This window comes from Erpetoichthys calabaricus, chromosome 11 (assembly GCF_900747795.2).
Source record: "Erpetoichthys calabaricus chromosome 11, fErpCal1.3, whole genome shotgun sequence".
NCBI classification, from domain to species: domain Eukaryota; kingdom Metazoa; phylum Chordata; class Cladistia; order Polypteriformes; family Polypteridae; genus Erpetoichthys; species Erpetoichthys calabaricus.
Genome location: NC_041404.2, coordinates 152,675,024 through 152,699,905, shown reverse-complemented (window position 1 = coordinate 152,699,905; position 24,882 = coordinate 152,675,024).

Below are 24,882 nucleotides of genomic sequence, written 5' to 3'. Positions count from 1 at the left end.
AGATAGATAGATAGATAGATAGATAGATAGATAGATAGATAGATAGATAGATAGATATGTTTTTTCCCCTATTTCTTCTTTGTAACGCTGAGAGACTCTATGCTGATCACTAAGTGAGATGGTGGTGGCCACTTTGGCTTTTACAGTACAGCCTCTTGGCCCTGGGGGTCCACAGCAAACACTTTCACACAGCATTTACAGGTAGAGTTCAGATCAGGTGTATTCCTATTTTTGCATATTATGGCATTTGCAGATTAAATGATATGCTTTAGGTGACACAGTCACCTTGCTCTTACATTTCCAACACCTATGATGAGCCATCCTCCTGTTTAGAGTGCCATATTCATTGAGAAGATTTCGGAGCTAGGCTGATAGATAAGTGAAGATGGTGCACTGTACTGTACATCTACATTCTGCACACTATGCCAATCCAGACACAGCCAGAAAAAAGGGAGTAAAAATAAACTTTCCAGATTGAAGTTTTTCTTTTCCGTTAGATAGTTCCCAAAGGTGTGGTTTGATCTACATAGATTGCATGTTTCTGATTTAATGAAATGGGACTCGTTAATATGTAATAAAGAATTCCACCATGCTCTGGATTAGTAGAATGTGAATTGCTGTTGCTATTAATGCTGATCATAAAAAGTACATGGGAATGGAAGCCGCGTGACTGGGCGATATGTCTTTCCTGAAATAACACGGCAAACACAGAGCCACAGAGCATGTCAATGAGAGCGTATCTTGCTGGATTTCCAAGTGCAGATTGAGCCGATAACATCTGCCTCTGGTGGCAGGAAAACCTTAACAGTATTTATCATTATTGCAAGGTAGAAATATAAATGTAAAAAAAGAGAGAGAGAGAGAAACCATCTTCAGGAAGTCTATGAAATTGTGATTCCCATTAATGCAGCACATTGTGCCATATTCCTCTCAGATAACTTTTTAATATACTGTTAAAAAAAAAGGCTAGCCAAGGCTTAACATACATCCGGCAGCTTTCCTGGAATTCATATCTTGATTTTGACAGTAAGCCAGCAAGGGTCCCTTTCTTTAAAAATAGTAGACAACGCAAATAACGGGATGTCTAGAAGAAATATTAAAGATTAGAGAAGGTACAGTCAAGGCTGGGGATGACAAGAAAACCATTAGCTATGCCGGCATATGGCATACTTATGAGTCTATGGGACATTGCAACTATATGTGGAGTTTATGGAGAATATAAAAGGTTAATATATTCTGCATTATGTGGTTTACCTTTACTGACACATCTGTTACAATATCAACTATTAAAATAGCGGATTTAGAAAAACGCCTGTTGTTTTCTTGTAACGATTTGATAAAAGAGAAGCTTTCCAATGTCATTTTTGAGAAGCTATCACCCTTGTGCAGCCTTGCGTCTTCATATACTGTATGTGTGAACATAACATGGAGTCATATTCTCCATCCTGCTTAATCCAATTCAGACACATGGAGGGGCCGGAGTATTTCTGGGCAGCATTCCTAGATGGGACATCCATCTATTGGAGAGCCCACACATCCATACCCTATTCATTCATCTTCTCTATAGAATAAACGCTGGCCGACACTTTCTAGTTTGGCCAAGCAAAGTGAAGCCACGCTGTAAAGAAGGAGGGCCTGTCAAGAACACAGAACAGATGAAACGACAGTGTTCGCTCCATGCGGAGTGACCAACTTATACCACTTCAATTGCAAATACAAGACCAATGGGTTCATCCAGTCCTGTTTCAGACACAATCCAATTGCAGTGACCAATAGAATAAATCTGCTTGTCCCTTCCCGGGCCATTCAACTCCCATTCCCAGTTCAGCTACTGTGCAGTAAGTTTGTACAATACAATACAGTTTTTGGTTTTGTATAGCTCAAAATCACACAAGAAGCAGGCCCTGCTTCTTGACAGCCCCCCCAACTTTGACTCTCTAAGAAGACAAGGAAAATCTCCCAAAAAAATCCCTTGTAGGGTGAAAAAATGGAAGAAACCTTGGGAAAGGCAGTTCAAAGAGAGACCCCTTTCCAGGTAGGCTGGGTGTGCAGTGGGAGTCAAAAAAAGGGGGTCAATACAATACAATACATAGAACAGAACACAAGTAATCCTCAATACAATATAATAGTACAATAGAAATATTACAAGGACAGAACAGAATTCAACAGTAGATAATATTATATAACATGATGTGAATTTGTTCAGAGTCCTGGATACCTCGGCCATCAAGCTGCCTCCCCCTATTGGCCATTCCACAGCTGAGTCAGTGCTGGGCCAGCCAATCCGATGAAAGGACCCCTCTACCCAATGATTCCTGTAATCCTCCATCAGAGATGACTTTACCTTAGGCAGGCAAAACAACTTGGCAGGTGGGCCGTGGCACCATGTGCCATATTTGAGTACTGAGAAGGGAAACAGAATAGGTGAGGGTTAGTAACAAATTATAACTAACTTATTACCTATGTTTTAGTGCTAATAACTAACAACAGATACAGTCAGCAGCTCTAGTCAGGGTATGCTAAACTGAAGTAGTGAAATTTGAAAGCTGAGACCAAAGGGGTATCTCTTATAGTAGCAGACAGACCACTCCACAGTTTAGGGGTCCTGTAACTAAAAGCTCGACCTCCTACTGTTATTTTATTAATCCTTGGAATCATAAGCAGACCGCCATCTTGAGATCTTAATGTATGTTCTGGTTTGTAAGTCATGATAAGTTCAGACAAGTAAGCCGGACCTTAAGGCTTTATATGTTAAAAGGAGGATTTTGAAATCTGCCCTAAACTTAACCGGGAGCCAGTGTAAAGATTTAAGAATTCACATTCACTAATGAAGACGCTATCACAAACTCACCCCCCTTAGTCTGGCATTTCCTGTACTTCCAAGCAAACAGAAAAGAAAGAAAACAATTAAACCATAAACCTGGCCCAGATGGCGCTTCATCAGTGAAACTCTGGGGGTAAAAAACTGGTTCTTCTGGGTTCCTGACATATTATAAATAAAGAGACGCAAAGCAGTTACTAACTTACATGCTAGATATCACTCATTTTACAGTCCATTAGACCGACTAACTTTGGACTCCTTCCCTTTATCTTCCCTAATGGCATCTTTTCCTCACCTCCTCTCAGCTTTTCTCATTGGATTTGCTCCCTCCTATCTATGTTACCAGCTCTTTAAAATTAAATTGCAACAAATCTGACCTCCTGCAAATTGTGACTAAAGTGTAACTTAATAAAATAAAGCTCTTTCCCAGTCCATCTTGGCGGTGATCTCATCAGACCTGCCTCTACTGGAAAGAATCTTGGTGTCATTTTTGATTCCTCCCTTTCTTATTCCGCCCACATAAATCACATTAAGAAACTTTCTTACTTTCACCTCCGTAACTTATCCCGTGTTCGCTCCTTCCTCTCATTTTCTAACGTTGAGAAACTTGTTCATGCTTTTATCACATCCCACATCGATTATTGTAATTCCCTACTGGCAGGTGCCCCTTCTAATCTTATATCTCAGCTCCAGTTGACTCAAAACTCTGCTGCAAGAGTCCTTACTTGAACCAGCAGCAGCGAGCACATCACACCCATCCTGTTCCGTCTTCACTGGCTCCCTGTGTCTTACAGAATCGAATGTAAAATCCTACTAATAACCTACAAATCCTTAAACAACCCTGCGCCAAACTACATCAGTGACCTTCTCCCTCACTATGTGCCTGTCCACCCACTAAGGTCCTCTGATTCTGGAAATCTTGTTGTGCCCCACACTAATCTACACTCCATGGGTGACAGGGCCTTCAGCGCCCAGACTCTGCAATGACCTACCGAATTTAATTAGATCAGCTGACTCCATGAATTCTGCAAGGCTTTTAGCTCTACTTGACTTTATTACCTTTCTCTCAGTTTACTTCTCTGTCAAGATGCTAATGTAACCTGTATGTGTGTGCTAGACCATCAATTATGTTGTCTGTTTTTTTTTTCAGAATTTACTGTCTTAATCGTCTTTATTTATTTATCTGGTTTGTACAATGTTATATACTGTATATTCTGCTGTTCTCTATTATATTCTGTAAGTGCCTTGAGCATGGGAAAGGCGCTATATAAATAAAATGTATTATTATTATTACATGTAATAAGTACTGTACGTAAATAATTAATTATGGTTACTCACCAACAATGACACGACGACTTGTCTGATAACGATGAGTTTAATTTTACTGCACAACAAAGGAGAGCGTTACAGCTCTTCTAAAGGAGCCTCTTCAGGCGACTGTTTAGCACCGCCGTTGTTCTTCTTCCATCACTCTTCAATCCAAATCCCTAGAGCAGATTCCATCCAGACTACTGCCTTATCACGTCCACTTGCAACTCATTTTGCGCCCTGGTTAAAAGACACTGTGGCCGTAGATCTTATATGCTTTTCCTCCTTGTTAAATAAAAAGAATCGTGGACTCATCGTGTAGCTGTTTCCTTCCTTCAACACATCCAAAACTTTTACCTTTTCTGCAATCATTTGCATCTTCTGTTGGCGCTTGTGCACGTTAATGTTGAATGAGTGAGATTACACTTCCTGGTTAATGCAACACTCCGTCGCTGAGCCAATCAGGAACTTAACCGCGTGCTCTGATTGGGTAGCTTCTCAGCCATCCGTCAATAGCGTCCCTTGTTTCAATTCAAATGGGCAAATCAACTGAGGAAGCACACGTACTGTAGACCGCAGACATCCGCGAAGCAGTGAAAAATCCGCGATATATATTCACATATGCTTACATTTAAAATCCGCGATGGAGTGAAGCCGCGAAAGACGAAGCACGATATAGCGAGGGATCACTGTATTTCATTTATGTCAGATAGAATGCCCAGAGGGGACTGGGTGGTCTCGTGGCCTGGAACCCCTACAGATTTAATTTTTTTCTCCAGCTTTCTGGAGTTTTTTTTTGTTTTTTCTGTCCACCCTGGCCATCGGACCTTACTCCTTTTCTATGTTAACTATTCATCCATCCATCCATTTTCCAACCCGCTGAATCCGAACACAGGGTCACGGGGGTGTGCTGGAGCCAATCCCAGCCAACACAGGGCACAAGACAGGAACCAATCCCAGGCAGGGTGCCAACCCACCGCAGTATGTTAACTAATGTTGTCTTATTTTAATTTCTTATTTTGTCTTTTATTTTTCTTTTCTTCATTATGTAAAGCACTTTGAGCTACTTTTTGTATGAAAATGTGCTATATAAATAATCGTTGTTGTTGTTGTTGTATGTCAAGATGCTCATATAACCTGTATGTGTGTGTGCTATGCCATCAATTATGGTGTCTGTTACGCTTTTTCTATGAGTTTACTGTCTTAATCTTTTTTATTTATTTTATTTATTTTTTTTATGCTATATACTGTATACCATGCCGTTCTTTCTTAATTCTGTTGAAGTGCCTTGAGCATGGGAAAGGTGCTATATATATATAATGTATTATTATTATTTATTATTTTTCATTTTCATTAGCACACCTGATGACAGGCACAATATTACATCTTTAACCTTCTTTTCTTTTCAGTATAAATCTAAGCTTTAATCGTTAATCGTTTTTTTTTTCCCGTTAACTTAAAATGGCCATCTCTGGGAGGAGTACCCGGAAAAAAGCCAGTGCAGACACAGGGAGAAAAGCCAACTCCATGTAGACCGTGACTGGGCCGGCACGCTAACGAGCAGAGTTATTAACTAGGCCTTTCCATCTAGGATTTCTTCCAGTCGCCTTTTGCAGTCCCTTAATTTCATGCCATGCTGCCTTTGGGGGTCCGTTGCTTAACAAAGACATCACTGCCCTTGAGTGAAGCAAATGGCTGGCAGCAAGTAGAAGAGACATGAGGGTTCAAAAGATGACTGGACGCCACTATTTAAGAACACAGGGTCCTCACTTGAGGGCAGAGCCAGCGCAATCTCCGGAACGCTTGTCACATCCTGCAATGCAAAAAATCCCAGGAAGTCATTTACAGGCAAGTGCACAAACCACCCAGAAATCCTGCCATAAAAATTGAAATGGAAAACAGTGCTGAAATCTGCATTTTGCTTCCAACTGCAAACTTAACATATTTTACATAATCTATCCAATTCCGCCTCATTATGCAAACCCTGCACACTTTGCAGGCGGTAATAAATGGAGATGCCATCTGCTGATCAGAAGTCAGCTTTAAGCAGCTCTGGGCAGTAGGTCTCCTGCAGCTAATCCAGTCCAGCCATTCCCAGGAGAATCACAAGAAGGAAAATGATGATTGTGGGGGAAAAAGAAAAAAAAAATCTTCAATTAGTCTGCCGTCCGGGGCCTGAGCGTGCAGAATGTGATCAAATCTCACCTTTGGTCCTGTCGCACGCGCTGCCTGTTTCTTTAATTCTCTCATAATTCTGTTCCATGATTTACAAGGCTGTCTGAGGCGCCACAATCAGATGCCTGTAACTAAAGCTCGTGCTTAACAGCATTAAATTACACACTTGTTTCTTTATGTTCAAATTAAATATGGCCAGGTCTGTAATGGGACAAATTGAATATTCATACAATGGGGAAGCAAATTTAATGAGCTCTCCCCCAGCCTTTTAAAAGCAGACAAATCTGTTTTGTAAAAAAAAAAATGAATGGAATTTGATTAGACACGCATAGCTGACCCCACCTTTACAATAAAACGAGGAGACGCCATGGCTGACATCACTGACAACAAGAACTGGGGGAAGACTTGGGTCCTCAACTGAGGACGTGTGTGTATATCGGGGACAGAAACCAACCCTGATGAAGATATGGTGCCTGCGGAGAAATTAGGCATCTTTAATTGCATCTCGTGCCTTCTGCACATGAAAAATGGCTTCATTTTATATAATCTGGTCCAAAAGAGAAATAATCCTCATTTATTGTATTAAGTGACTTCTGAGAAAGAAGCAGCAAATCACATATTATTTCATGGACATTTTCAAAAGCGAAACCAAAAACATCATTGATTATGTGCAATGATTTCCGAAAGAGAAACAAACCTCCTTTATTGTATATAGTGCCTTTCTGAGGAAGGAGGAACAAATCCCATGATTTGTATAGTGCCTTTCCAGAGGGAAACAAAAAAACTCCTTTTTTTGTTTAGAGTTCCTTCTGGAAGAGAAAATAGCCATTCTTCATCATATATAGCGCTTTTCAAGATTGAAGCACAGATCCTTTATTATATAAAGTGCCTTCTGAGAACGAAGCAACAAATCCCGCATTTTATATGGCACCTTCCAAAAGACAAACAGAATATCCTTTATCATTTATAGTGACTTTTTAAAGAGAGAAAACAACCATTCTTTATTTCATATAGTGCCTTTGAAAAGAGAGACAGACCTCATTTATTGTATAAAGTGCCTCCTGAGAAAGAAGTAATAATTCCCATATCTTATATATAGTACCTTCCAAAAGACAAACAGAAGATCCTTTATTATTTATAGTGACTTCTTCAAAACAAAATAGCCATTCTTTATTTTATATAGTGCCTTTCAAGAGAGAGAGAGAGAGAGAGACAAACCTCCTTTTTGTATTCAGTAAGTTCTGAGATACAAGCAACAAATCCCTTATTTTACAGAGTGTCTTCCAAGAACAAAACAAAACAGCTTTTATTATTTAAAGTGCCTTCTGCAAGAAAAAGCCATATGTAGTGCCTTCCAGAAGGGAAACAAACCTCATTTATTGTACAAAGTGACTTCTGAGAAAGAAGCAACAAACCCCTTTTCTTAAACAAAATCTATATATATAATTCACTAAGTTCATGGCAAGCATGACGCACGCAAGACAGCCACGCCTGCCAACTCACAGAGCCCCGCCCACCAACAATTCACTAAGCAGCCGACCACGGCACACGCACGTCAGAGCCCCGCCCACCAACAATTTGCGCGAGAGTGAAAGCATTTGCCAACAATATTTTCATTAATCAAGAACAAAAGTCGGAGGTTCGAAGACGATCACATACCGCCGTAGTTCCGACCATAAACGATGCCGACTGGTGATCTGGCAGCATTATTCTCATGATCCGCTGGGCAACCAAAGTCTTTGGGTTCCGGGGGGAGTATGGTTGCAAAGCTGAAACTTAAAGGAATTGACGGAAGGGCACCACCAGGTGTGGAGCCTTTGGTTTAATTACATTCAACACGGGAAACTTCACCCGGCTCGGACAAACAGAACAATGAAAAGTCAACGTGGCTCAGGGGTGCATGTGGACTGTAGCAGATGCGAAACGGACTGAGACGGTGTTTGGAAAATGAACAGTCAACGTGACTCACAAGTGCATGTGGACTGTACACAGACGAAAGTAATTCAGGTGAGGAGTTGGGGGCGAGAACATGAGCAGGCAGTGCGTACTGAACGATGACTAAGATATGACTGTTCACCCATCAATACAGCGTCCTCACTGGGCGTCCTTCCCCTCACACCCCGCTCCGCCCTCCGCACGCGACTGCCGTTCAGCCCCGTCCCTCGCTCTGGGAGGTGGGGGCAGGGCGGCGGTCCTCCAGTTTTCAGTCACGGACAATTGTATGTTGCTCTCTCCAGAGTTCCCTTACAGTCGTATCCTCAAACCCACCGCATAAGAAGAAGCATGTTTGTCGCGGATGTGAATCGCTGTATGCAGCATGTAAAACAGTTTGTTTGTCGTGGATGTGAATCGCTGTATGCGGCGTGTAAAACAGTTTGCGAGGGGTATACCACGGTCTTACAGTTGGTGGGCGGGTCTCTGTTAATTTCTCTTGCGAGCGGGCACATGACCAGGCAGTGTGTATGCTTCGAGAGCGAGGGTGGACGCGACAGGACCATCTAAGATGAATCATATTTGTCGCGGATGTGAACCGCTGTATGCAGCATGTAAAACAATTTGTTTGTCGCGGATGTGAATCGCTGTATGCAGCGTGTAAAACAGTTTGAGAGGGGTATCCCATGGTCTTAGCAGTGTCTATGCTTCGATGTGAATCGCTGTATGCAGCGTGTAAAACGCTGTATTGTATGTTGCCCTCCCCAGAGTTCCATCTTTTCATTCACCAACAGTCGTATCCTCACAACCAACCCCATTTGTACAACTGTGTCTTTCAGGAAGTGTTCACCCATCAATACATAATTATGCGGCATATGATACACCGCGGGTTGACTAGCAAAATAAAATAAAGTAAAATCCCTTCTTAAATGAATTTTAAAATTCTTAAATAAAAATACGGTGCCTCCCAAAAAAGAAACTAAATGTTATGTATTATTTACAGTGCAATCTGAAAGAGAAAAGAACGACATTCTTTGCAGTATATAGAGCCTTCCAAGAGAGAAACAAAACCTCCTTTAGTGTATATAGTGCCTTCTGAGAAAGGCACAACAAATCCATGATTTTATATTCAGTAGCACCTTCCCAGAAAGAAACAAAAAAACAATTTTATTATTACAGTACCTTCTGAAAATGGAAACAACCATTCTTTACCAAATATAGTGCCTTTTACGAGAGAAACAAACCTGCTTTATTGTATACCGTGCAAGTAGCAACAATCGATTTATTTTGTATCGTGTGTCACACATGCGCATCCGAGGGTGTCCTTGCTGGCTCACTCAAGGTGTATGTGACAACCCACCGGCGCTAAAGGGGGTGCTGCCGCTAACCGTGTCTTCTTCTTTTCTGCCCACAGCTCTGAGAAACCACCCAATGAGGGCACTTAGCTCTGCTTCTTCCGGTCCTCACAAGATAAGAAGCCCAGGCTTCTGGAATGATGAGCTACCTTTCGAGACTGAGACCTGACCGGTCGAGAGCTCCTTGGGAAACCAATTCTCTTGTTTTTATTGTTTCTCTTCATTTTAGTGTAACCCTGATATTCTGTATATGCATTTAATTATCATTATTATCATGACTCTGCAATCTGTCCTAACCCCTACTTACTCTGATGTTTTCTTTTCCTGTTTTCTGTGGTGGTGATCAGCACTACACCACCTCCTGATCAGGGCACCATGTAGTCCCTACATTGATGGATGGAAGGCCAGATGTCCCCATGACCATCATCATCTTCAAATTCTTCCACGTGAAGCCTGAAAACCATGAGGACTGATTGAGATCATTGATGTTAGGTAGAATATCCAGTGGGGTCTGGGTGGTCTCCGGGCCTCAGAACCCCTACAGATTTTGTGGGGTTTTTTTCCAGCCTTCTGGGAGTATTTTTTTTTTTTGTTTTGTTTTTTCTGTCCTCTTGATCATTGGGCCTTACTTTATTCTTTGTTGTTTTGTTTTACCTCATCTTATTTTTATATTTTTCTTTTTTCTTTCTTCATCTTGTAAAGCACTTTGAGCTACATCATTTGTATGAAAACATGCTATAGAAATTAATGTTGTTGTTGTTGTTAAACGTTTGGCAGAAGGGAGCCTCGTGTTTGTGTTTATTGTTCTGCCATTGGGGTTTTAATTGTTATGTCGCCAGAAGGTGTTGATTTTGAGTTAGAAGAAAAAAAAAAGAAAGAACATTTAACAGGACAACCCGGTTGGCGTCCCAACTGTTGTTCTGTTGTCACATTCCATCCTTCCTACCAAGCCCGACCACAAGTGCCTTTCGAGAGAGAACCACAATTTCTTGCATTGAATATGGCTCCTTAAAAGGGAGAAACAAAATCTATTAAATTGTATACAAGGCCTTGAGTGAGAGATGTAAAACATTCCTATTTTTATGAGGTCTCCTCAGACAAAACAAAGTACCCTTTATTGCATAAAGCCCCTTCTACGGGAAACAATGTGTTTAATTTAATACAGTAAGAGAAAGAGAGAAACAGCGAGCCTCTTAATTTATAGAATGTCTTCAGAGATAGAAACCAAACCTCCTTGATTGTATATGGTGCTGTCTGAGAGCGGAGCACACTACGCTTTATTGTATGAGGTTCAATTCTTAGTAGATGCCGAGTGTTACAGAACCATTCTATGCCACACTGAGGTGTAACTTTATATGGGGGGAGTCCTGGGGGTCCAAGTGCCGGGCACTTGGCTCCCACCTTTGTTAGCTGTGTTGTATTGTGTTCTATATGACGTCTCACTATTGTAACACCCCACTCTCCCACTTCTTCTAGCATACAACTTATACGGCTGCCCCATGTATCCACATCTTGGGCTAATGTGGAGTTTTCATGTTCTCCCCAGGTCTGTTGGAGTCTCTCACTGGGGACTCCAGCTTTCCTCCCACATTGCTTTGGTGAGATGTTGATTCCGCATCGGCCCTGTGTGTGAGTGGGACTGTCTAGGCCTGGTTCCTTGCCTTGTAGCCAATTCTGCTAGTATAAGCTGTTTCATCTCATGCCCCTGAATTAGATTAGAACAATGAAATCCGTTTTATTATATGAAACATCTGGTGTTCCAGACATGGCCTAGTGAGAGGGTTCGTTGTAAATATGGAATGACGGTGATAAAATGTAATCCACTCTGCTGATCTCATAGTCATTTAAGATAAGCCCAGGTGGGGTACGTGACTTAGTCAGAGTGCCATAGTGACCAGTGCTAATGACTTTGTGTGACAATAAAGTGTGGGACGCAAAATGATACCAGGATTACTCGATTTCTTTTCATGGTGAATAGCATCTCAGGGTAGCTCACCAAAGAAACAAGGCTGAAAAACAAAACGATGGAGGAGATTAGAGATGTGGAAATGGTAAGAAAATAGACAAAAAAGAAAAGAACAGAAACTAAAAGAGCAATGAAAAGAAAACTGGATTATGGGTTAGAAGATGGATGGATGGATGAATATGTGAAAGATGGATGGATGGAGGATACATTAATAAACAAATTTATGAATTAATATGGAAGTGGATGGATGGATGGATGAATGGGGGAATAAATTAAATGATGAATGGACGGCAAATTATTCAAATGCCATGAAATGTTCAGTGGAAATATCAAGTGAGCTTCTGCTTGTACCCAAGACCGGCCTTCCACTAAAAGCTCCACTCAAGCACCATGATCTGAGAAGAGTCGGCCTCCAGAGTCAACCGAAGAGGTGAGCTGCTGTGTAAGCGTTCAATCCTACATACAGCTATGCCACTTCCCTTCACTGTTCATCAAGCGCACTCACTGAGTAGAGCAACGTGCCAGGATGTTCATGCCAGGATTATGGTCACCAGCCGGTCGCTGTCATGTCTGGTCAGAATCCTGTAAAATTAACAGGCAGGCTTCGTGGTCCACAGCTGTAGGAGCTGGCATGGTAGCCACAAAGTCACACATTGACTTGTTGGGTGATCTGGCTGGCCAAAGTTCAAGGCTGCCCATGTTTCTCCTTGCCATCAACAATGGAGAGCATGTCTGTGCATTTCTGTATTCTTTTCAGGTATTTTATGGAGAAAATAAGGACCCCGTTTTGGAGTTTGGTATCTTTATAGGCAAAAGAAAAATGGTGACATTGGGCCTTTTCTTGATCAGCTCTAATCCCTGTACCCATTCATGCCTAATTACAGTGGCACCTGCCCACAGTTAACTGCACACCTTGTTTCTTCTCTCACCTTCAATTCAAACTTGAAAATTAGCATCTCCTCAAGGAGCTTTGTGGAGGGGCTGCAGATGAAATTAAAACCGAAAATAGAAACAGCAAAATGGAGGATGAAGTGGATTTTGATAAAACGTAACCTAACATTCTCAAAACCTCACTGTCTAATTTATGGTGATCCTTGTAGCATCAAAGATGCAAGGCAGGAACCACACCTGGCAAGGACACAAATCCATCCCAGAGATAATCAGATTATTTATGGACCAGTGTTACACCCAGTTCTTGAACCCAACCATCCCGTCATTTGTTTTCCAAACTGCTTTGGGTCCAATTCTGCATCGACAATTTCAACGAATACCTGCCTGTCTTGGGGGATATGAGAGGAAAACCACCACTGACACAGGGAGAAGGGGCCAACTCCTCACAGTCGGACATCTCAGTAGCGTAACGTACCGTACAGTACATATGAAGTAGCACACATGCACTGTTTAGGCCCTCCAAAACCTACAAGCTCATTTTAATGAACAGCACATTGTAATGACGTACTGGCCTAACACATTGTGCCAGGTTGTGCTGGGCATCAGACCTCTTCACTTTTTTCCCAGTTTGTTATGTTGCCACCTTATGCTAAAATCATATAAATTCTTTCATCAAACAACTCTCAATACCCCAGAATGACAGAGAAAACAGACTTTAGAAATTTTTGCAAATGTATTGAAAACAAAAAACTGAAATATTACACTGACAAAAGAACTTAGACTCTTTGTTATGACCCTTGACATTTGGTTCAGGTGCCTCCCATTCTATTGATCATCGTTGAGATGTTTCTACACCTTGTTTGAAGTCCAACTATGGTCATTTCAATTGATTGGACTGATTAAGAAAGGCACACTCCTGTTTATAGTTGAGGAAAAAAATCAAACCATGAAGTTGAAGGAAATGTCTGCAGAGCTTGGAGAGCAGTATTGTGTTGAGGCACAGATCTGAGGAAGGCTACAAAAAAACCTGCAGTGTTGAAGATCCCCAAGAGCACAGTGGCCTCCATAATTCTTAAATGAAATAAGTTTAGAACAACGACGACTCTTCCTTCCCAAACTGAGCATTCGGTGGAGAACAGGGCCTTTGTGAAAGAGATGATCAAGAACCCAATGGTCTCTCCGGCAGACCTGTTTGGACATAAGGGATACATTTCCAGAAGGATAACACTTCACTGATCTGGGCTTTATGGAAGAGTTGCCAGGTGACATGCAAAAAGTCAATCTGGAGTTAGCAAAAAGGCAACCAAAGGACTTTTAGACTTTGCGTAATAAGATTCCCTGGTTTAATGAAACCAGGATTTGGCCTCAGTTCTAAGCATTACTTACATCTGCAGGAAATCAGGTCCTGTTCATCACCTGTGCTATACCATTCCAATTGTGAAGTGTAGTGGTCTGCAGTGGGCTGGCGCCCTGCCCGGGGTTTGTTTCCTGCCTTGTGCCCTGTGTTGGCTAGGATTGGCTCCAGCAGACCCCCGTGACCCTGTAGTTAGGATATAGTGGGCTGGGTAATGGATGGATGAAGTGTAGTGGTGGTAGCATAATGGTGTGGGGTTTGTTTTCAGTAGCAGGGACTGAAAGACTAGTCAGAGTTGAGAGAAAAATGACCAGAGGCAAATACAGAGATATCCTGTACTAGAGATTCTACTGCAGAGCACTCTGGACCTCAGACTGGGCCAGAGGTTCACCTTCCAACAGGATTTTGACTTAGGGTGAACTACTGTATGTGAATGTTCTGGAGTTGCCTTACCTGAACCCAGACTTGAAGTCATTTGAACATCTCTGATCAGGTCAGGTAAGATTGGTGAGCACGCGCTGACACTGCGCGTTGCCGCACCCACCACACAATGAAACAACTTGGGATCCCAGCTGGTAATCCAAACAGGCAGACACGCGGTCCAGTCCCACCCTCCGGAAATGACCATCTATCTGCCACAGCCAGGTGTTACGTGGGCATCCCCTTGGCCTGGTCCATCCACTTGTGTCCTCAACAATGAGGATACTGCAAGCCAGATAACCCTCTGGGAATCGCACCACATGGCCGTAGTGTCATAACTGACGCTCCCTCACAATGCAGGCAATGTGCCTCATTCAGGAAGATCCAAGGGCAACTGCTCATTTAACACAAAGTCAAACCAGCGGTACCCAAGGATTATCCTAAGAGACATAACACAGAAGGATTCCAGTCTTCGTCTCAGGTCACTGGATAGCGTCCATGTCTCACAACCATATAGCAAGTCAGGAAGCACCAGGACTCTAAAGAATTGGACCTTCATCCTTTTGCATTGATGTCAGGAGCACCACACATCCCTTTTCAATGACCTCATGACCCCCCCATGCTCTCCCAATCCGTCAACTGAAGAGTCACCAGATACATGAATGTCGCTACCGACACTCTCTCTGCAGACAGATACACTGCTGATGGCTGTGCCCAAGAGGCCATTAAAGGCCTGGACATTGGTTTTTATCAGGACACTCGCAAGCCCAGATACTCAGACTCCTTGCTCGAGACCCCAGATCAGAGCCTCCATTGACTCCGCGAAGATCACTGCATCTTCAGCAAAGTCAAGATCAGTGAATCTCTCTTCACCAACAGATGCCTCACAGCTGCTGTACCCCATGACCCTGCCCAACACCCAGTCCATGAAAGCATTGATCAGAGACCTGGATATAGCTGTCCACTGATGGTCTCCATACAACCTGACTGACCGTGAGAGGATCTGCAGAGAAGAAGCTAATAGACTCAAGGCTATAATCACTGCCAAAGGGGTTTCGATGAAGTACCAGGCAAAGGGTCTGAATACTTTTGTTAATGGGAAATTTCATTTTTTTAATAAATTTGTAAAAATTTCTAAAATCTTGTTTTCACTTTCTCATTCTAGGCTATTCAGTGTTGCTTGACATGGGAAAATAAACATTTAAAATATTTGAGTGTAAAGCTGCAACATAACAAAAGGTGAAGAAAGTGAAGGCATCTTAATATTTTCTGAAGGCACTGTATAAGTACAAAGCAGGTGGAGAATTATCGACAAAAGGAGAATCCATTGTGGAAGACAGCCCGGACACAGACAGGCAGACATTGTTTTAAGCACCACCACACATTTATTTACAAGTCAACTATATACAAATGTGCACACAAACCCCCAAAACTCCCCCAAAGTCCAGGCCTCACAATGCCTCTTTCACTCTTCAGGCCGCCTCCACTCCTCTCCACCAAGACCTTGTCCTCTGTGCTCCCGACTCCAGCCCTCAAACGGAGGAGGCGGCCCCCTTAATCCCCACCCGGATGTGCTCCAGGTGCCTCCCGACTATCTTCTGCCAGCACTCCCCAGTGTGGCGGAAGTACCGGATGCACACCCGGAAGCACTCTGGGTGTCCCTGGTCTTCTTCCCCCCTGCACTTCCGGGTGTGGCGGAAGTGCTGAGGGCCAGGGCTCCAAAGGCATTGGAGCGCCCCCTGGCTGTGACCACGGGCACCTATAGGGTTGATCTTCCAAGCTCAGTTCCCGTGGTCCCGAAAGCCACCAGGGTGGTCGTTCTCACGTGGTCTGGGGGAGGCGTAAGCCCTCCTCCGGTTCTCCGGGACGTCCCGGCTGAGTACCACCCCCAGCCACCTGTGACACCATCTTTAATGTGATTAGATGGGTCCTGTCTCGAGGCAACAACCACGTAACACATACCTTGTGCTGAAAAAGTGTAAGCAAGTTAGCCAGGGACCATTGAGAGTCTGGTTCAGATGGTCAATTTGTGGCTCATGGTCTCTAAACAAATCCAAATCATATTATGTGATATCATCTACTGTTAAATTCTGCTCCGTACTTCTAAAATTTGTATTTTTATACTATAGTGAGGATCTGTTCTGTTCTGTGTATTGTATTGTATTGACCCCCTTCTTTTTGACACCCACTGCACGCCCAATCTACCTGGAAAGGGGTCTCTTTTTGAACTGCATTTTCCAAGGTTTCTTCCATTTTTTCCCTATAAGGTGTTTTTCCTTGTCTTCTTAGAGAGTTAAGGCTGGGGGGCTGTCAAGAGGCAGGGCCTGTTAAAGCCCATTGCGGCACTTCTTGTGTGATTTTGGGCTATACAAAAATAAATTGTATTGTATTGTATTGTAAGTCACTTAGATGGAAGATGAGGCTGATCAAATCCTGGATGTCTTACATATTAACTGGGTAGTGCAATGTGACAGTGGAGGATGGCTGAGTTAATACCCTACATGAGTCCATAAGGGTGGGTTATATTCACAATCAGAAGATGACAGCAATGAGTGTGAAGTGAAATGGAAATGAGGATCAATAGAGGGAACAGGGGTTTCAGGGCTGCTTAATTCTTATTGAAGTTGCTACATGAATCATGCATCTTTACACTGTCCATCCATCCATCCATTTTTAGACACTTCATTAATCCAAATTCACTTGCATAGTGAGCCCCTTTTTGATACCCCTGGGATCCTTGTAGCAGGGTGTGTGTGAACTCAAGACTGCCAGAGGTGAAACAACAGCCATCCTGTGATATTTTTAGCAATTTTGGTGCCTTCTGTTCCACGGGATGGCATCAGCAGTGTTTCGTTATGCAGTTCAGTTCAGCGGTGCTGGGTAAAAATCAAGAGGAGTCACATGGTGTATGCTGCATCAAAATCCTCATCAGTGCGGCAAAGTCTCATTATCACAATTTTTTTGTAGAGCCAAATCAAAAAGGCTCGCTGAAATTGTTTTTCCTTTCGACTTTGGATTACAGTGCCTGACAATGCAGTCTAATTACCCAGGGCTCTCGCGTCTCTTTATTCATCCACTAATAATTTAGGCCTTTCCGTTTGATTCTTTGGAAATTAGCAGGGGTAAAACACACTCAATCTAATATCTCCTTTTTCTTGACTCTTCTATTAAACACTTTCATTTTCCATTGTTATCTGTAGCTGTTTCAATCGCAAATATTGAATTTATAATAATAATTAAGCCACCTTTCCACTGGGGAGACAACTCTACCTTGATGGTGCAACAGCAATTTCAGAACACAGACCTTTGGTGTTTTGGAGTTGGTTTAATGATCGAAAAATAAACAGAGCTTTGAGAAAATCAAACAAGTCATATCTGTTGGCAGAGGCATGCCAGGGGGCCAGAGACTGGGGCCATATGTAAAGAAATCTTATATCTTTGGGAGAAAAGCTGGGCAGGAGTCAGGACTTGACTAACACCAGGGGGCAGTATTTGTTATGAATTCCAGAAAACAGTGGCAAATATGGCTTAACAGGGGTATAAAGATAGATAGATAGATAGATAGATAGATAGATAGATAGATAGATAGATAGATAGATAGATAGATAGATAGATAGATAGATAGATAGATAGATAGATAGATAGATAGATAGATAGATAGATAGATAGTGTGGCACCCGGCTGGGGTTCATGCCCGGACGGGATGCCCAGGAGGACCGGAGGAGGGCTTGTGCCTGGTTGTCCCTGGTTGCTGTGGGGGCCATGGGTACAGAGCTTGGAAGCTCTACCCTGTAGGGGCCCGTGGTCACCGCCAGGGGGCGCCCCGATGCCTTGGGAGCCCTGGACCTCAGTACTTCCGCCACATCCGGAAGTGCTGGGGGGGAAGAGGATTGTGGACATCCGGAGGACTTCTGGATGTACCGCCAGAGCTTCCGCCACACAGGGGTGTGGCTACGGAAACCCTCAGGATGCACCTGGAGTCCTTCCGAGGTGAATAAAAGGGGCCGCCTCCCTCCAGTCATTGGCAAGAGTCGGGAGGAGTAGGACGAAGCTTGGTGGAGAGGAGTGGAGGCGGACCTGAGAGACTGAAGGCATTGTGTTGTGTGGCCAAGGACTAAGGGGTGATTGGTGCTGTGGCACCGGGTTGTGCTCACGAGAAGTATAAATAATAGTGTACAATAAACGTGTGGTGGACTTTAAAATGCTCTCCGTCTGTCTGTGTCCGGGTCATCTTCCACAATTGATAGATAGATAGATAGATAGATAGATAGATAGATAGATAGATAGATAGATAGATAGATAGATAGATAGATAGATAGATAGATAGATAGATAGATAGATAGATACTTTATTAATATATAAAAAAGCTCCAGAAACTGGTCTCACCCCAGGCAGCCTGACCCAAAACTCAACAGACACGATTCAAAGACCTCTCATGCCCAAAATGCGGCACCTGATTTACGTTAAAAAATTTTCAGAAATACACAAAAAGCCTCTTCAAGGGAGAAAGTAAACTGTAAAACCACTGGCTTGACAAGACAAGACAAAAGACGGATCTTTGAAAAGGAAGAAGTTACTCGTAAAAAGTCTGAATTAACGTAAACTACCCTAATTTGAGTTGTTTATAAGAAATGTAATGATTTACTTCATTAGGTAGAAGTACATGACAAAAATAGTTGTGTGAAATGTTTGAAATATTAAAATAAGTGATTCAATTTGCCTCCTTATGGCCTAAATTTTCTCCCTTATTAGAGGTCCATAGTGGGCCAGATCCCTAATAAAAAGGATGAAAAGTTACAAATAGCCTCATATTCATTTTCACAGACCTTGAAATAGTCTAAAGCGATACTCCACATGCTTATGTTTTGAAATTTGTCATTTTTACCCTTCTGTGAGTGGTTCTTAGAGGGCTAAATATTATTGTTTTTATGATCAGCAACCTTGAAATACCATAAAACGCCACTCCACATGCCTATATTGCTGTTCACCATTCTTTTGAAGTTATGATAAAATGAGTAACCTTGACCCCTTGTATCCCACAAAGAGGTGAAGCTCTGGGGTGAGTTGATGTGGCCTGCACAACTTCAAGTCCTTCTAATCGTTTTGCTGAGGACACCTATTGGCTGAAGGGTGTAACTACCCTGCACAAAATATGATCCAAAAACTACATACAAATGAGTGTTTTTCAGGTGAAGAGAGTGAAAAATTGGGGAGGACCCCCAAAAAGACTAAATGTTATTCATAACTAGGCATCGAGACGTATCAAATGATATATCACATGTCGAGGTTTTCACATACAGGTAAGTCAGGAGGTGCCGAGCAATAAAACTGAAGTGATTCAAAGTGTTCATAAGCAATTCTTAAAAACACAACAAACAAAAGCACAAAATAGCAAAACAGGAAAAAAACAACAGAAAAGGCAAACCAAGGACAACAACTCCAGTCTATCATCAAGAAATCAGAAGCCAGAAATCAAGTAAAAATCCACAATGAACCATAAAATCAAATACAATACTCACAGACAAGTTCGCACCAACAAGTCTCACTGAATCTCTGCCGAACTTAGCCCTTCTGCCAGCCGTTTGCTAAAAAGTCTGGCTCAGGTACATCACATTTTTATTGATCACTATTGAGATGTTTCTGCCTCATCTGTGGTCAATTCAATGACTGGACATGATTAGAAAAGCCACACACACCTGTCTATAAAAGGTCAAAAACCAAGTCATGAGGTCAAAGAAACTGTCTGCAGAGATTAGAGACGGGATTGTGTAAAGACACAGATCTGGGGATGGACAGAAAAAAATTCTTCAACACTGAAGGTTCCCAAGAGCACCGTGGCCTTCATAAGCCTTGAATGGAATAAGTTTGGAACAGCCATAACTCTTCATAGAACTGGCTTCTTGACCAAACTGTGCAATCAGGAGAGAAGAGTCTCGGTTAGAGAGGTGACTAAGAATCAGGTGGTCACTATGGCTGAGCTCCAGAGAACCTGAGTGGAGACAGGAGAAATTTCCAGAAAGTGAGCAACCCCTGAAATACTCTACTAATCTGGGCTTTAAGGTAGAGTGGCCAGACAACCAGTGCTGTGCATGAACAAATTCAAAAGAGCGCATTCATTAAACAAGCTCATTTATCTAAGAAAGGTGAACTTAATGTAACGTATTTGCAAGTGAAGAACTTGAACGTGAGCTTGTTCAGTTTTATGTGACATTCTGGATCTGGTTTAGGTCCAGATTAAATGTTTTGCCTCACCCTGTAATGTAGGGGTGGATCCAAATCTGAATACGGTATTCAGATAAGCACAAATAGTGGATTTTTAGGAATATTTATTTCGTACGAATGTTTAGCCATTTACAGTCATATGAAAAAGTTTGGGAACCTCAGCTGGCATAATAATTGACTCTCCTTTCAACAAAAAAGATAACAGTGGTATGTCTTTCATTTCCTAGAATATCTGATTACTGCGGTGTTTTCTGAACAAAGATTTTTAGTGACGCAGTATTTAGTTGTATGAAATTCAATCAAATGTGAAAAACTGGCTGTACACAAATGTGGGTCCCCTTGTCATTGTGTTGATTTCAATGCCTGTCACTGCTCAATGCTGATTACTTACAACACCAAATTGGTTGGATGAGCTCGTTAAGCCTTGAACTTCCTAGACAGGTGTGTCCCATCATGAGATATAAAGGTATTTAAGTTGGTCAATTACAAGTTGTGCTTCCTTCCCTTTGACTCTCCTCTGAAGAGCGACAGCATGGGATCCTCAAAGCAACTCTCAAAAGATCTGAAAACAAAGATTGTTGAGTCTCCTGGTTTAGGGGAAGGCTACACAAAGCCATCTCAGAGGTTTAAACTGTCAGTTTCAACGTTAAGGAATGGAATCAGGAAATGGAAGGCCACAGGCACAGTTGCTGTTAAACCCAGCAGGTCTGGCAGGCCAAGAAAAATACAGGAGCGGCATATGAGCAGGATTGTGAGAATGGTTACAGACAACCCACAGATCACCTCCAAAGACCTGCAAGAACATCTTGCTGCAGATGGTGTATCTGTACATCGTTCTACAATTCAACTCAATATGCACAAAGAACATCTGTATGGCAGGGTGATGAGAAAGAAGCCCTTTCTGCACTCACGCCACAAACAGAGTCGCTTGTTGTATGCCAATGCTCATTTAGACAAGCCAGATTCATTTTGAAACAAAGTGCTTTGGACTGATGAGACAAAAAATTGAGTTATTTGGTCAGAACAAAAAGTGCTTTGTATGGCAGAAGAAGAACACCGCATTCCAAGAAAAACACCTGCTACCTACTGTCACATTTGGTGGAGGTTCCATCATGCTGTGGGGCTGTGTGGCTAGTTCAGGGACTGGGGCCCTTGTTAAAGTCGAGGGTCGGATGAATTCAACCCAATATCAACAAATTATTCAGGATAATGTTCAGGCATCAGTCACAGAGCTGAAGTTACGCAGGCAGGGGTTGAATATTCCAACAAGGCAATGACCCAAAACACAGTTGGAAATCTACAAAGGCATTCATGCAGAGGGAGAAGTACAATGTTCTGGAATGGCCGTCACAGTCCGCTGACTTGAATATCATCGAAAATCTATGGGATGATTTGAAACAGGCTGTCCATCAAATGTAACTGAACTGGAGAGATTTTGTGTGAAGAATGGCCAACAATACCTCCATCCAGAATCCAGACACTCATCAGAGGCTATATGAGGACAGCGTCTAGAGGCCAAAAGGAGGCTCAACTTAAGTATTGATGTCATATCTCTGTTGGGGTGCCCACATTTATGCACCTGTCTAATTTTGTTATGGTGCATATTGCATATTTTCTGTTAATCCAATAAACTTAATGTCACTGCTGAAATACTACTGTTTTCATAAGGCATGTCATATATTAAAAGGAAGTTGCTACTTTGAAAGCTCAGCCAATGAGAAACAAACATATAAAGAATTAAGTGAGGTTCCCAAACTTTTTCATATGACTGTATTTGTATTTGGAAAAAATAATGTTAAATCAAATCGGCACTGTCTGTGTCTGCCTGCTTGTGCTTAAGCTGCACCCCCGCTAACACGAGCACTTGGTGAAGCTCCACTTTTGCTTTTAGGAAAACGTTGTGCTTCGCAAGTCCACTTTATATTTTTCCCCGTTGCACATGCAATATGTAACCCGAATTTTGTCCAGCAGCGTAATAAGTTAGTTCATCTACACGCTGGCTCCACAGTCACCATTTGTGTCACACGGTTGGAAATAGAGCGGTAATTTATATGTATACATATATCTATTTAATTTCTTTTTTGACTGGGAGGATATTAACATATATGGTTATACGTGTTTGTTTCTGGGTATAACTCAATAAAGTGTATTTAAATAAAAAAAGTCTTCATATTTATTGTATTTTATTCAAGAACACTGTAATAGCCTAATATAAGGCATGCAAATTTATGGTTCATTTATTTTGAAATGGTGAACTATGAACATGACTGCATTAATTTTAATCTGTGTGAACTGAACTTTGAGCTAGTTCTTATGAGGTGTGAACTGCACTGTAGACAACACATGAAGATCCTGCTTGGAGTTTGAAAAAGTCCACCTAAAGGACTCTCAGACTACAAGAAAAAAGATTCTCTGGTTTGATGAAACCAAGATTGAACTGTTTGGTCTCAAATGTGGGCATCACGTTTGAAGAAAGGCAGGCACCACTCATCACCTGTTAAATACGATTCAAGCTCTGGGGATGTTTCTCAGTGGCAGGGATTGGGAGACTAGTCAGGGTTTAGGGAAAGCTGAACAGAGAAATGTACAGGGATATTCTTAATGAAAACCTGTGCCAGAGCATGCTGGACCTGCTCCAGACTGGGCCAGAAATTCACCTTCCAACAGGACAATGACCATGAGCAAACAACAAAGAAAACATGGGAGTAACTCCGTGAAAGTTCTTGAGTGGCCCGGCCAGAGCCCTGGCTGAGCTTTAATTGAACATCGCCGGAGAGACCTGACAATAGCTTTCCAATGATGGTCTCCATCCAACCTGACAGAGCCTGAGAGGAAAAATGGCAGAAAATATTCAAATTCAGGTGTGTTGTGTTAGAAACTAGGAAGACTACAGGACATAATCATAGTCAAAGGCATTTATATGAAGTAGTGAGTAAAGGGTCTTAATACTTGTGTCAAAGAGATATTTTTGTTTGTTTTTTTTTTAATAAATTTGCAAAAATGTCTAAAATCCTGTTCTGTTTGTCATTATGGAATATTGAGTGTTACTTGATAAGAAAAAAAAATTTAGCATGAGGCCACAACATAACAAAATGTTTAAAAGTTGATATAAAATATATATGTAAAAATAATGGAAGGTGGCTTAAGATAATAAAAATTGTGGTGGATTGCCGGCATTTTACTCCGGCCCTCACCCCCAGGCCGCCAGGAGGAGCTCTCCGGACAGCATAAACGTGTCCCAAGTTCCAGCAGGGCCTCATGGACTTTGTAGTTTCTACACATAGCCCTGCTGGATACCTTGGGGGCCACCAGGCGTCGCTGTAGGAGGACTCGTGGGCTCTTATGTGCCCTATAACCCGGGAGTACGTCATGGTCACGTGACAGGAAGAAACGACGTGCTCCCGGGTTGAAGATAAGGACTGTTTACCCTGACCCGGAAGGAATAAGGAACTGTGGACTGTTGGACAGGAACACCTCCGGGTCAGGGTGTATAAAAGGACTCTGGGAAGCCCAGTACATTGAGCTGAGCTGGGAGGTAGGAGGGCGAAGTGTCTGGGCGAGGAGGATTGTATTGTTGAGAGTTTGATTAAGTAGTGTAGAGTGGAGGGTGCTTTGTGCACGTGATAACTGTAAAATAAATAGTTATTGTACTTTCATCTGGTGTCTGGAGTGGTACCTGAGGGTCCAAGAGGTGGATCAAGGGCATATCTGCTACAAAATATACACAAGCTTGGCTAGCTATGGATAAGAAATCCTGCTCAGTCTCTTCTCTAAATGCACCCGTCACTACTAATTATCGTCAATTAGCCAGTAATCTAGGGTTCATCGCTCTCCCAAAATATGGTACCAGTGTAGGAGACACCTTAAGACCAAGAGGTTACTGTTGATTGCTCCCGTGCGCGATAATCATCTATTACAGCATCCTTAACCTATCTAGTATTTAACTCATGGACGGAAGCTGATATCAAGAAATCCAAAATTCATCTCTTTGTTTCAAAGTGTCTATCGCTAGAAAACCTAAAGCTGTGCTACAAATGGGAAATTTTAATTAGAATTCCAGATAATGAGTGGAAGGTAACTATTGACAAGATACATTCTTCATCAATTTATGAAAACCTCTGACATTATTGCTTTTAACTGATACATTGCTTATGTTCATTTGTAATTGTTTTGATTTTTTGAATTATTCTTCTGTGCCAGCAAGACTGCACAAAAGAATTTTAGGTAAAGAAATTCAGGTTTGACTCATTTTATTTCTTTTGTGACTTTGATTCTGCTTTAGTCCTTTAACATTCCATGTACTGACTGTGCTAATTCCCCTGACACTTCTCCTGCTCGCTCTCTAGTGCTTGTAAATATGTATTCCCAAGGACTTCCAGCCTGTTCCACTGAACATGTTAAATGCATTATGCCTCCTGTTTCAACTAAGACCATCAAA